General features: G+C 51.8%; 1 long non-coding RNA gene across 1 annotated transcript; it reads right to left on the reverse strand.

Moving 5' to 3' along the window:
• Positions 1-2,765: 2,765 nt before the first annotated feature.
• LOC122493521 lies at positions 2,766-3,688 on the reverse strand. Its single transcript, XR_006299908.1, has 2 exons — positions 3,576-3,688; positions 2,766-3,400 (listed from the first exon to the last, which is right to left on the reverse strand). It is a non-coding gene; the product is annotated as an uncharacterized LOC122493521 (long non-coding RNA).
• Positions 3,689-13,388: the final 9,700 nt, after the last annotated feature.

Below are 13,388 nucleotides of genomic sequence, written 5' to 3' on the forward strand. Positions count from 1 at the left end.
CTGAGCTGTCAGCACAGAGCCCGACACGGGGCTCGAACTCACGGACCGTGAGATCATGACCTGAGCCGAAGTCGGACGCTTAACCAACTGAGCCACCCAGGCGCCCCAGGACTCATCCTTTTTGATGGCTGTTTAATATTCCACAGGGGGATGCAGAATAATTTATTTTTGCCACAAATACTTCATTTCTGGATCTTTATGCTGTTTCCAATTATTTTAATCATAACAACATATTTTACATATATCTTAGCACATGCATTTTTCCTAGAAATGGAATTGCTACGGCAAATGAAAGGCACTTTTTAATGTTTTTCATCTGTATTACCAAATTCCATCTAGAAGATTGGATGGGTACGATTTTTTTTAATGTTTATTTATTTTTGAGAGACACAGAGAGAGAGAGACAGAGACAGAGTGTGAGCGGGGGAGGGGCAGAGAGAGAAACGGAGACAGAATCTGAAGTGGGCTTCAGGCTCTCGGCTGTCAGCACAGAGTCGGACACAGGGCTCGAACCCACGAACCGTGAGATCATGACCTGAGCCAAAGGCAGACGCTTAACCGACTGAGCCACCCAGGTGCCCCTGCATGGATATAATTTTAAGAAGAGTGTCCACTTCCCCACATTTTTGTGCCATAAAGCATTTCACCTTTGCCAATGGTATGGGTGGGAAGATGTCATCATTGATTTAATTTGTGTCTATCTTGGTGGGATTCCTTTTCACATGTTCACACGTCTTTTGGATTTCTTTTGTGAATCACCTACTCATGCACATCTTTTGACTCTTCCTTCTTTAGTAGAACTGTATTGTCTTAATAATTGGAATTGTGATATAAACCTTAATTGAAAAGAAGGAACACATATCCAGCTTTACCCAGGGATCTGTGAATCTGAAGGCAGAGAAATTTGCAAAAAAAAGGTGATCCGAGGGGCAGAACCCTGGAGTGGGCAGCAAGAGTTCCCACCCCAATCCTGCTTTGCTCTTAACCTGTTGTGAGGGCTCCACACCCTCCTTTGAGGTCACTGGCTTTCAAAATCCTCATGTGGATCACCCCCAGCCTCACCCTATGATAGCACAGTGCTTCTCAGTCCTGGCTGTACTTTAGACAAACCTGAGGAACTTAAAAAAAAAAAAAAAAAAAAGACATGTATTCCCAGTGCCCACCCTAGAGATCCTGACTCAATGGTTTAAAAAGCTGCCAGGTGACTTATATGCAACCCGGGTGGAGGACACACATCAAAGGAGGGCTGCTCTGGCTAAAAAGAGGCAGAGCATAAACCCACTCACTCCCCTACCCAGCTATCCCCGAGGCCACTTCTGGGACCACAGGAACTCCGAGAATCCGTAGCAAGTCTTTGACATAGCAGCTCCACAACTATAGAACAGAATACTATGCTACCACCAAATAACAAGGTGGTCTGCATGTGCCAATTGGGAAAATTTCCCACTGTGCATTTTTTTAAGTCTATTTATTTTGAGAGAAAGAGAGCGAGCACAAGCAGGGGAGGGTCAGAGAGACGTGGGGGGTGGGGAGGGGGAAGAATCCCAAGCCCTAGGCAGGGCTGGAACCCACCAACCATGAGATCATGACGTGGGCTGAAATCAAGACGGACGCTTAACTCACTGAGCCACCCAGGTGTTCCCCCACCATGCATTCTTAAGGGAGAAAGACAAGTCTTGAACAGCATGTATTGTATATGATCCCTGTGTTTTAGGAAAAAGCCTACCTTAAAAAATTTTTTTTTCTTAATAAAAATAAAAGGGGCGCCTGGATGGCTCAGTTGGTTAAGCATCCGACTTCAGCTCGGATCATGATGTCACAGCTCACGAATTCAAGCCCCGCATCCGGCTGTGTGCTGACAGCTCAGAGCCTGGAGCCTGTTTCACATTCTGTGTCTCCTCTCTCTGCCCCTCCCCTAGCTCACACTCTGTCTCTCAAAAATGAAGAAACATTAAAAAAAAATTTTTAAGCCTACATATGTGCAACATACAATATCGTACACACGTTTGTACATGCATGCAAAAATAAATGATACACGTCAAATCTTCCCCATCCTTACCACAATTTGTAGTTCTGCATTTGTTTGTTTTCCCATTTATTTGTCACCCACCTTCACTACGCAGCAAGCTCGCAGAAGGAGGAACCAGGTCTATTCATCAACAGAGCTTTGGAGCCCAGAGCATCTCCTGGCACATGATGGGTCCTCAGGTAATATTTGTTAAAAGAGAGACCAACAGAGCAAGAGAAAGAGAAGAGAAACTTGTTCAAAGAGAAGAAGAAAGGCCGGAGAAAGAAAGAAGAAAGTTCGAGTTGAAATTTCACTTACAACTTTAATTGGTTGACTATTTTAATTTTGTTTATTTATTTTTGAGAGAGACAGAGCACGAGCAGGGGAGGGCAGAGAACCAGGGGGACAAAGGATCCTGGGGCCCCACGCAGGGCTCAAACCCACCAACCGTGAGATCATGACCTGAGCTGAAGTCAGAGGCTTAACTGACTGAGTCACCCAGGCGTCCCAAATGGTTGAACATTTAAAAAATAGCTTTAGGGGCACCTGGGTGGCTCAGTCGGTTAGGCGACCGACTTCGGCTCAGGTCATGATCTCGCGGTCCGTGAGTTCGAGCCCCACGTCGGGCTCTGTGCTGACAGCTCAGAGCCTGGAGCCTGTTTCGGATTCTGTGTCTCCCTCTCTCTGACCCTCCCCCGTTCATGCTCTGTCTCTGTCTGAAAAATAAATAAATGTTAAAAAAATTTTTTTTAAATAAAATAAAATAAAATAAAATAAAATAAAATAAAATAGCTTTATTGTAAAAGAAAATATAGACACGGAAAAATCCGTGTGCTCCAACGTACGGCTTAACTCCTCACTGCAAGGTGCGCCCCACTGAGCCCAGGAGGACCTCTGCCAGCCGCCCCACCCGGCTCTCCCCGTGTCTCCCCAACACCCCACCCCGCGGTAACCGTTACCCCGACTTTTCTAGGGCACGGTGTCAGGCGGCAGGGGTAGGAGTGGGGGCTCTCAAGGAAGCTTCCCCGGCCCTCGGACACCCCGCTCCCCTCGCAGCTTTCGCAAGACCCTCCCGCGTGGAAATCCGCATCCCCTTTCGAAATGCAATTTCATGCAATCCCAGCCGACCCGGCAGAAGCGAAAGAGGATCCGAAACCACGCGCTGAGTGATGTCAGGTTCAGGGCCGCGCAGGCTGGAGGCGCGGGGGCGGCGGGGTCTCTCCCTCTCGCAGGGGGAGGCCCCGCGGGCGCAGGCCGCGCATCGGAGAGAAGGTCCGGGCTCGGGGGCCTGTGCGCGTCCACACCGCCGCCCGAGGAGACGCTGGAGGGTGGTGGGCGCTGCCGGCGGTCGGGCCTCTGCAGAGGACTCACTTCACTTCCTTCCACTCCTTTCTGTGGAAAGGAAACACTTTCCAGAGTGTTTATTGATTTTATGTACACACGCACGCACGCCCCTCCCTCCTGCCCATCTTCGGGGTCCCCTCCTCCAAGAAGCCGCCTCCCTCTCCCGGCTCCTCAGGAATTCTCTGGAGCTTCTCTCTCTGGAGCCAGTATCTGCCCACGCTACCGCTGTTTGCCACACCGTGGAAGAGTCGCTCCCTTTCCCTGGGCCTCAGCCTCCTGGTCTGTCAAATGGGGCTGACACCGAGTGGTGCTGAGCGCCCCCCGGCCCCTATCACCTTCCACCCCGGAAAGGGAAAGGAAAGGGGCGGGAGGCCTGAATTCCACCCCATCCCCACCTCTCCCCTGCTCAGACCCTGCCAACAACCTGCTGTTCTCTGGCCAAGTCACCCCTTCGTTGGGTCTCCCTTTCAAACTCTTCCCTAACTCCCTAACATGAAGGAGTTGGCGAAGCTCAGGAATTTTCTGTTCGTGCTGTGGAAATAATCACGAGGCCTGCCCTGGGGCTCTGGCCTCATTCGAAGAAGGCTTTCCAAACCCAGGTTGCCCTCTGGCCCATGTTTGCCCTCCTCTCTCCCTGTCACTCTCTCCACCCCCCAAAAGCAGGCCTCCTCTTGGAAAACAACTGCCAGGACATTCCCGTGGAGGCAGCGGGGGGGGGGGGGGGGGGGGGGGGATGGAAGGGGGGGATTTCCAGATCAATGAGGAAGTCCTTCCCCGAGCTGGAACTGGCCACTGAGTCTGTGCCCTGAAGGACGCGTGTGACCTGCACGGCCTTGAAGGTTTGGTTTTTAAAAACATACTTTTGATGAGTTGCCAACACTGAAGATCAAGAGATAACAAATGGAATTTGGGCTGATTTCCTGCAGGATCGTAGTCGGTCTGCTGAGCCCTTCCACATGTCCACTTCCGGCCCCACCAGGGTCCTTCGGGGCCTTCGAAGCAGAGATTTCTGTTTGAGGCTGAAGAAGGGGTGGAAGTCAGGAGGAAGGACTTTGGAGTCCAGAACGCTGAGATTCTGCAAGGGCAAAGGCTGGCCTTGCCCCCAGGAAATGCTGCGTTACACTCCTGGCCTCAGTTGCTCCGCTGCACAGTGTTCGGGCAGACTAGTTCAAGGATCCCTGAGGACTTCATCCGTGACGGTTTCTTGCTCTGTGTTCACTTGGAGGGTGCATTCCTCAGGCCTGTGGCCCCGGCCCGTAGTCCCAGAGTCCTTGGGGTCCTGGCCTGCCCCAAATCTTTCTTCTCTCCCTTCAGCCCTTTTCCCTCCCTGAGAGGGGCCTGTGTTTGGCCACCTGAGCCTCTCATGGCCACCCAAACATGTATGACATTGTTCTCTGGGCTTCCCACAGCTCATTCCCCACCCCCACCCCCGCCCCTGGCCCCAGGCCCCTTCCCAAAGAAAATTCCCTCCAGGTCCCTTGGGGTCACCTACAACTTCCAGCTTACTCTATTCATTGGCCTCATCTATCAGTCCCGAGATATTATAAACCACGGCCACCAGCCCCGTGTCAGGCCTGTGGGGACACAAGGGAGAACTAAAGCATTCTTAACCTCTGTGAGCGCACAGCTCTCGTGGGGAGACAGACCCATGGATAAGGATAGTGAAAGATAAATTCTCTGATGGGCGAGTACAGGGCTGATAGGGCACTTGACTCAGTTAAGAGGGTAAGGAGGGGCTTCCTGGAGGAGGCAGTATCTAAGATGAGACCTGGAGGTTGAGTTACCAGGCCAGCATAGCAGGTAGGAAAGGGTTTGGGGGCAGAGGGACTAGCGTGTGCAAAGGCCCTGAGGAGAGAGAGTACATGGTACATTCAGGGCCCTGGAGAGATGAGGCCCTGGGGGAGGCCATTCTGAGGCCAGGAGCAGTTTTGGAGTTTAGAAAGGCTACATTCCCTGCTACCTCCCTGGCTATCCAGGTCCTTCGAGGCCCTGACGTCCCACAGCTTCTTGAAGATAAGGTCATACTGATGCTGTTCAGCAAATGTGCCTGGATTCACCAGCAAGCACCCAGCTCCAGGCCAGCCCCCTCCCCACGGGGCCAGCCGAGGGCCATGGACACCGCAGACGTTACCAAAGGCAGCCAGCCTGAATTCATAGGCTGCTGGCTGGGTGCCCACCCTTGGCCCAGCCCTGCCTCAGTCACCCACTGCGATGGACCAAATGTTTGTGTCCACCCCAAATTCGTATATTCAGATCCTAACCCCTAATGTGATGGTGTTAGGAGGTCGGACCTTTAGGAGGTAAGCAGTTCATAAGGGTGGAGCCCTAATGAATGGCGTTAGTGCTCTTACAAAAGGGACCCCAGAGAGCCCCCTGCTCTTTTCCCACCGTGTGAGGATACAACGAGAAGTCGGCAGTCCGCATCTTGGAAGAGGGTCCTGTCCCGAACTTGACCGTGCTGGCTCCCGGGTCTCGAACTTCCAACCTCCAGCACTGTGAGAAATAAGTTTCTGTTGTGTCTGAGCCCCCCACTCTGGGTAGTTTGTTACAGCAGCCCCGTTGGACTGACACCCTTTGGGTGAGCGGCAAGTCCTCACGGCCCTCGGCCTGGATCTGAAGCAGAAAGTCCCACAGGGGGGCTGTCCCTGTGGCATTTGTGGTATTCGTGCAGGCGTCTTGGCTTCTCACAACGACGGGGTGGGACAAGAGGGACTATGGGCATTTGGGGCAAGGCAGGAAGGCTGACCCTGCAATGCTCAGGCCTGCCCCTTGGGACAGAAAAATTGTTCCCAGCGTCCTCTCCTGATTTTTACATGTCCCTTCAGATATTCATGGCGTAGAAAAAATCCAAGCTCCATCTCACAGTTAAAAATTGTTTTTAATGTCGGGGCGCCTGGGTGGCTCAGTTGGTTGAGCATCCAAGTTCGGCTCAGGTCATGATATCACGGTCCGCGAGTTCGAGCCCCGCATTGGGCTCTGTGCTGACAGCTCAGAGCCTGGAGCCTGCCTCCGATTCCGTGTCTCCCTCTCTCTCCGCCCCTCCGCCACTCATGCTCTGTCTCTCTCAAAAGCTAAATAAACATTTTTTAAAAATTAAAAAATAAAAATAAATACAAAATTAAATTTTTTTTTAATGTTTATTCATTTTTTGAGAAAAGAGAGCACGAGCGGGGGAGGGACAGAGAGTGAGGGGGACATAGAATCCGAAGCAGGCTCCAGACTCCGAGCTGTCAGCACAGAGCTCAACGCGGGGCTTGAACTCACAAACTGCGAGATCGCGAATGACCTGAGCCGAAGTCGGATACCCAACCGACTGAGCCACCCAGATGCCCCCATCTCACAGTTAAAAACAAGGTATTTTTGCATGTTTTGAAACACACTTTGGGAATGCTAATTAATGGAAGACTGTACTTTTTTGTGTGGCAGGTCTACCAGGAGTTTTAGCCGTCTCAGAAAATTACAGTTCTGACAGCAGCCTCTCCTGGGATTCAAGTCCCCAGAACAGGATCCTTAAAGCCACCTGCATTTGCAGCCGGTGTTGTGCGATGCGCTTATTGTGGTGAGAGCGTCTGGCCGCCTTGCGCCCCCTGGTGTCTGTTGGTGGGATTGGCTGGGCATTCACCTATTGAGATGCGCATAAATGTATTATGACTTTTTTTTCCTTTACATGTTAGTTGGGGCATTATACTGGTTTTCCTTAAAAAGAAAAAAATTTGTGTGTGGATAAGTTTGATTATCTGTGTGGATGATTTTATCGTGAAGCCCCTGAGACCCTCTCAGGACAGTACTAAGACACTGCCTTTCTCATCATGGACATTTGATGATGCAGAAGCCAGGTCAGTTTAACTGGCTGGAACCTCAGCAAGATGCAAGGCAGCAGCCCCAAGCTGTGCAGGAGGGTTGGGGGGGGAGGGGGTCTCCCCAGTATCCTGCATAGACACACACTCAGAGTGACAAAAAATGCCAGCATCGTCTAAGAGGGTCCTTGGTGAAACAGTAAAAATGATAAATTTCATTGAATCTCAGCCCTTGAGTGCCTGCCTTTTAATATCCTGGGTGATGACATCAGCCGTGTGTCTAGAGCACTTGGGCTGGTACCTGCATGGAAGACTGCAGGGACAAGCACTGGTGAGCTTGTCTGAGTTGGAGGCAAACCAGCCTCTCTGTCCACAGATCACCATTTTTACTAGGAAGCACAACCCACAAACTGTGGGTGTTCAGACTTTGCTATCTAGCAGGCAGCTTTTCAAAAAGGAGCAAAATGATCTCTCCCTCCAAGGAAAAACAGTTGATCCCGTTTGTTGTCAATGATGAAATTTGAGCTGTGAAACAGAAGTTAGAATTTTGGAAAACTTGTATCCACTACTGTGAACTTGACAGCTTGCTAATATTTAAAGACTTTCCTGATGAGATGAGTGGCCATGATAATAAATGTGAGTTTTTACATTGTTTAATGATGCGTCATCTTTTGGAAGATCTGTGCCACTCAGCGAATGAAAAATTTCCAAATGACCAATGCATGATACTACAAGATCATACCTAGGTAAAAGATCCATTTCAAGTGCAAAATAGACCCATGCATTTTTTTTAAATAAGATTGTATGAAATATTCATGGATGCGGTTTCAGATTCCACATGGCAACGAATCTTTAAGAAACTGCCACTTGTTGAGTTCTGGTGTAGAATCAAAGAGGACACACGATTATGGGAAACACTATTAAACCCACTCCTCTCTTTTCTGACTACATGTCTATGAGGTCAGATTTTCTTTAATCAGAACAACATCTCGGGGCGCCGGGGTGGCAATTTGTTAAGCGTCTGACTCTTGGTTTCAGCTCAGGTCATGATCTCACAGTTCATGAGTTCAAGCCCTGCATTGGGCTCTGTGCTGGCTGTTCAGAGCCTGCTTGGGATTGTCTCTCTCTGTCTCTGCCCCTCCCACATGCTCTCTCTCTCTCTCTCTCTGAAAACAAATAAACTGAAAAAAAGAAAGAAAGAAAGAACAGCATCTCACAACCATCGGTGCAGAAGCAGGTACAAAGATCCAACAGTCTTCTATTAAGATAGTCATTAAAGAGATTTGCAAACATGTAGAAAACTGCCAATCTTCTCACAACTTCTTGGAAGTTGCGGAAATGTAGACAGCTTTCGTAAAAATCTGGTCATTGTTCATGAATATATTTTGTTTTATGGATATATTTCTTAACAACATTTTGGTTTATAAGAAACCTACTATATGCATGGGTTTATTATTTTCATATGAATTAACAAGTATTTTTGGTCTGTAGTAATTCTTAAAAGTGCCGAGGTGTTCCAACACAAAAAGTTTGAGAACCACTAATCGATGCATCTAATTTGAAAATTGCAAGAGAACTTTTCAAAATGTTTGTTTTGGAAAAGGACACATCGGGCCACCACTTCATACCCACCGGGACGGCTGTAATAAAAATCAGTAGCAAGTGTTGGCAGGGACGTGGAGAACTTGAAACCCTCACCATACGCTGCAGGCGAGAATGCCACACAGTACAGCTGCTGTGGGGAAACGTCTGGCAGTTTCTGAGATTGTTACACACAGAGAGAAACAATCGCACTCCTGAGTATATACACCCAAGAGAAAGAAGGCATACCTCCAACATAAAAATCTGGGCACCAGTGTTCATAACAGCATCATTTATGATAGCCGAGGGTAGAAACAGTCCGAATGTTCACCTCATGAGTGTACAAAGTGTGGTATCTCCACGCCGTAGAATGTGATTTTGCGATCAAGGGGAATGGAGTAGTGATCCATGCGAGGACGCGGATGAACCTCGAAAACACTGTGCTCAGTGAAAGACACCAGCCACAAAGACCATATACTGTATGATACCATTTACGAAATGCCCAGAATTGACAAATCTATAGAGACAGGGAGCAGACTAGTGGTTGCCTGCGGCTGGGGGTGGGGCAGGAATGGGGCAAGCAACTGTTAAGGGTGGGGGGACTTCTTTGGGCAGGGACGAACATGTTCGAAAATTAGATTTCGGTTGCACACCTGTATGAGTATACTTAAAAATACTGGATTGTAAGCTTTGAATCTGTGAAGCGTTTACACTATATGATATAGCTCAATAAAGCTGTTAAAAAAAAACAACTACTTTTTAAAAAGGCGGAGGTTGTACGAGGGAAGGATGGTGTGGGAGGGTGCTGAGAACCCTGCCCTCTGGCGGCCAGTTTCAGCATAGCATCAGGAAGGTGATGGCCCTTGCTATCCTGGGACTGACCACAAGAGGGCAGAAGAACACAACAGTTGCCGGGGCTAACTTTGGAGAAACTGCTCTTAATCTGAAACTTCACGCCTAGTCAGGTGCCCAGGGACAGGGACTGGGCTAGGAAGCGTCAGCAAGAGTGACCTTACAGAGCTGCCCACAGTAGTGATGTGTGAAGTGACCCATTAGCGGGCTAAGCTATCTCCTCCCGCTTCCACATAAGCAACCCTAGGAAAGGGCACACCCCCCCCACCAGACCCCGAAACCCAGAGGGGCTGAAGAGGATGCAGAATTGGGTAGCAGCAACCCAGAGAGATATTGGATGCCAACTCTGGCCACTCTTGCCTTGGCTCTGGGAAAATCCGATATATATAAGACTTTTGGTTGTTAATAGGTGCTTAACAAAAGCATTTGCTCATTCATTTAGTGAAGAAAAGATGTCTGAGCACCTACGAAGTGCCAGATACTATACTAGTCACTGAGGACACGGTGATGAGCAAGAAAGGCCGAGGCCCTGCCCACATGGGACTTAGAATCTAGTAGAGGAGATATGCCAGCAACAAAAACCAACCAAATTAAAGGAGGAGGAGGAGGAGGAGGAGGAGGTGGAGGAGGAGGAGGAAGAGGAGGAGGAGGAGGAGAAGGAGGAGGAAGAGGAGGAGGGGGAAGAGGAGGAGGGGCAGGAGGAGGAGGGGGAAAGGAGGAGGAAGAGGAGGACGAGTAAGAGGGGGAGGGGTAAGAGGAGGAGAAGAAGGAGAAGAAGGAGGAGGAGGGGAGGAGGAGGAAGAGAGGAAGAGGGAGATGAAGGGGAGGAGGAAGAGGAGGAGGAGGGGGGAGGAGGGAGGAGGAGGAGAAGAAGGAAGAGGAGGAGGAGGAGGAAGAAGGGGAGGAGGAGGAGAAGGAGAAGGAGGAGGAGGAGGGGAGGAGGAGGAAGAGGAAGAGGGGGAGGAAGAGGAGGAGGAGGAGGGGAAATGAGGAGGAGAAGGAGGAGGAGGAAGAAGGGGAGGAGGGGGAAGGGGAGGAGGGGAAGAGGGGGAGGAGGAAGAGGGGGAGGAGGAAGAGGGGGAGGAAGAGGAAGGGGAGGAGGGGAAGAGGGGGAGGAGGAAGAGGGGGAGGAGGAAGAGGGGGAGGAAGAGGAAGGGGAGGTGGGGGAGGGGGAGGAGGGGGAGGAGGGGGGAGGAGAAGGAAGAGGAGGAAGAGGAGGAGGGGGAAGAGGGGGGGAGGAGGGAGAGGAGGAGGAGGGGGAGGAGGGAGAGGAGGAGGGAGAGGGAGGAGGGAGAGGAGTAGGAGGGGGAGGAGGGGGAGGAGGAAGAGGGGGAGGAGGGGGGAGGAAGAGAAGGAGGAGGAGGAGAAGGAGGAGGAAGAGGGAGGAGGAGGGGGAAAGAGGGGGAGGAGGGGGAGGGGAGAAGGGGGAAGAGGAGGAGGGGGAGGAGGGAGGAAGGGGAGGCGGGGGAGGGGGAGGAGGGGGAGGAGGAGAAGGAAGAGGAGGGGGAGGAGGAGGGGGAGGAGGAGGGGGAGGAGGGAGAGGAGGAGGAGAAGGAAGAGGAGAAGGAGGAAGAGGCGGAGGGGAGGAGGGGGATGAGGAGAAGGAAGAGGAGAGAGAGGAGGGGGAGGAGGAGGAGGAGGAAGAGTGGGAGCAGGGGGAAGAGGAGGGGGAGGAGGGAGAAGGAGGAGGAAGAGGGAGGAGGAGGGGGAAAAGGAGGAGGAGAAGGAGGAGGAGGAAGAGAGGAAGAGGGAGACAAGGGGGAGGAGGAAGAGGAGGAGGAGGAAGAGGGGGAGGAGGAGGAAGGAGGAAGAGGAGAAGGAGGAGGAGGGGGAAAGGAGGAGGGAGATGAGGGGGAGGAGGAAGAGGAGGAGGGGGTGGAGGGAGGAGAAGAAGGAAGAGGAGGAGGAAGAAGGGGAGGAGGAGGAGGAGGAGGAGAAGGAGAAGGAGGAGGAGGAGGGGGAGGAGGAGGAAGAAAGGAAGAGGGAGATGAGGAAGGGGAGGAAGAGGAGGAGGGGAAATGAGGAGGAGAAGGAGGAGGAGGGGATGGAGGAGGGGGGAAGAGGAGAAGGAGGAGGAAGGGGGAGGCGGAGGTGGGAGGAGGAGGGGGAGGAGAAGGATAAGGAAAAGGAGGAGGAGGAGGAGGAGGAGAAGGAAGAGGAGAAGGAGGAAGAGGCGGAGGGGAGGAGGGGGATGAGGAGGAGAAGGAAGAGGAGGGGGAGGAGGAGGAGGAAGAAAAGAAGGAGGAGGAGGAGAAGGAGGAAGAGGAAGAGGGAGGAGGAGGGGGAGAAGGAGGAGGAGGAAGAGTGGGAGCAGGGGGAAGAGGAGGGGGAGGAGGGAGAAGGAGGAGGAGGAAGAGGGGGAGGAGGGGGAAGCGGAGGAGGGGGAATGAGGAGGAGAAGGAGGAGGAGGGGATGGAGGAAAGGGAAGAGGAGAAGGAGGAGGGAGGAGGAGGAGGAGGGAGATGAGGGGAGAAGGGGGAGGAGGAAGAGGAGGAGGGGGAGGAGGGGGATGAGGAGAAGGAAGAGGAGGGGGAGGGGAGGGGGAGGAGGAGGAGGAGAAGGAGGGGGAGAAGGGGAGGGGGAGGAGGAGGAGGAACCAACAGTTACTTAGGGGCTGTGAGGGAGCACAAGTACTCTTAGGCCACTTGAGCGAGAGGCCTTGTTTATCCTGGGAGTCAAGAAAGAAACATAAAGGGCCACCTGGCTGGCTCAGTTGGTGGAGCATGCGACTCTTGATCTAGGGGTTGTGAGTTCAAGCCCCATGTTGGGTGTAGAGACTACTTAAAAATAAAATCTTTGGGGCGCCTGGGTGGCGCAGTCGGTTAAGCGTCCGACTTCAGCCAGGTCACGATCTCGCGGTCCGGGAGTTCGAGCCCCGCGTCGGGCTCTGGGCTGATGGCTCGGAGCCTGGAGCCTGTTTCCAATTCTGTGTCTCCCTCTCTCTCTGCCCCTCCCCCGTTCATGCTCTGTCTCTCTCTGTCCCAAAAATAAATAAAAAACGTTGAAAAAAAATTAAAAAAAAATAAAATAAAATCTTTGAAAAGAAAGAAAGAGATGTAAAGATGACGTAGGAGTTCATCAGGTGGTCGTGGGAAAAGGAGAGTTTCAGGCAGAGCAAGCCGTCTGTGCAAAAGCCCGGAGGTGAGAAAAAGCATGGTGCCCTCCAGGAGTTAAAAGAGGCCCGTTTCACTAGAGTGTTAGTCATCCACGAAAAGGAACAAAGCGGCCATACGTGCTGCCACATGGATGAACCTCAAAAAAATTATGCTAAGGGCAAGAGGTCAGTCACACAAGGTCACGCACTGTATGATTCCCTTTGATGAAATATCCGGGCTAGGCAGCTCCACGCAGACAGAAAGCGGATGGCCAGGGCCAGGGCAGGGCAGGGGAGCGACCGCTGAACGGGTGTGGGGCTTCCTTCGGTGGTGATGGAAGTGCTTTGCAACTACATCGGGGTGATGGTAGCCCAAGGTTGTGCAGGTACGAAACGCCACGGACTCGTGCACTTGAAAATGATGGAGCTTCTGTTATGTGAATTTCACCTCAAGGGAAGAGTCCAGGGGGTGGAGTTTAGCGAGGTACGGGGAGACGCGCCAGGAAACCAGATTCTGCTTGGCTGGGAGGGCAGGGAGGAGTACGTTTTTGCTCAGGGATGCGGAAGCCCTTGAGGGTTGAATGGGGACAGGCTCCGTGTGACCACTCTGACGGCTGGGCGGAAAGAGATGACACAAGGGGCCGACATTCAGGTCAGAGCTGATGACCCAGGGTCGTGGCAGAGGAGGCAGCTCCATTTACTGTCCTCTGAA

This window comes from Prionailurus bengalensis, chromosome D2, assembly GCF_016509475.1.
Source record: "Prionailurus bengalensis isolate Pbe53 chromosome D2, Fcat_Pben_1.1_paternal_pri, whole genome shotgun sequence".
Taxonomy (NCBI): Eukaryota; Metazoa; Chordata; class Mammalia; order Carnivora; family Felidae; genus Prionailurus; species Prionailurus bengalensis.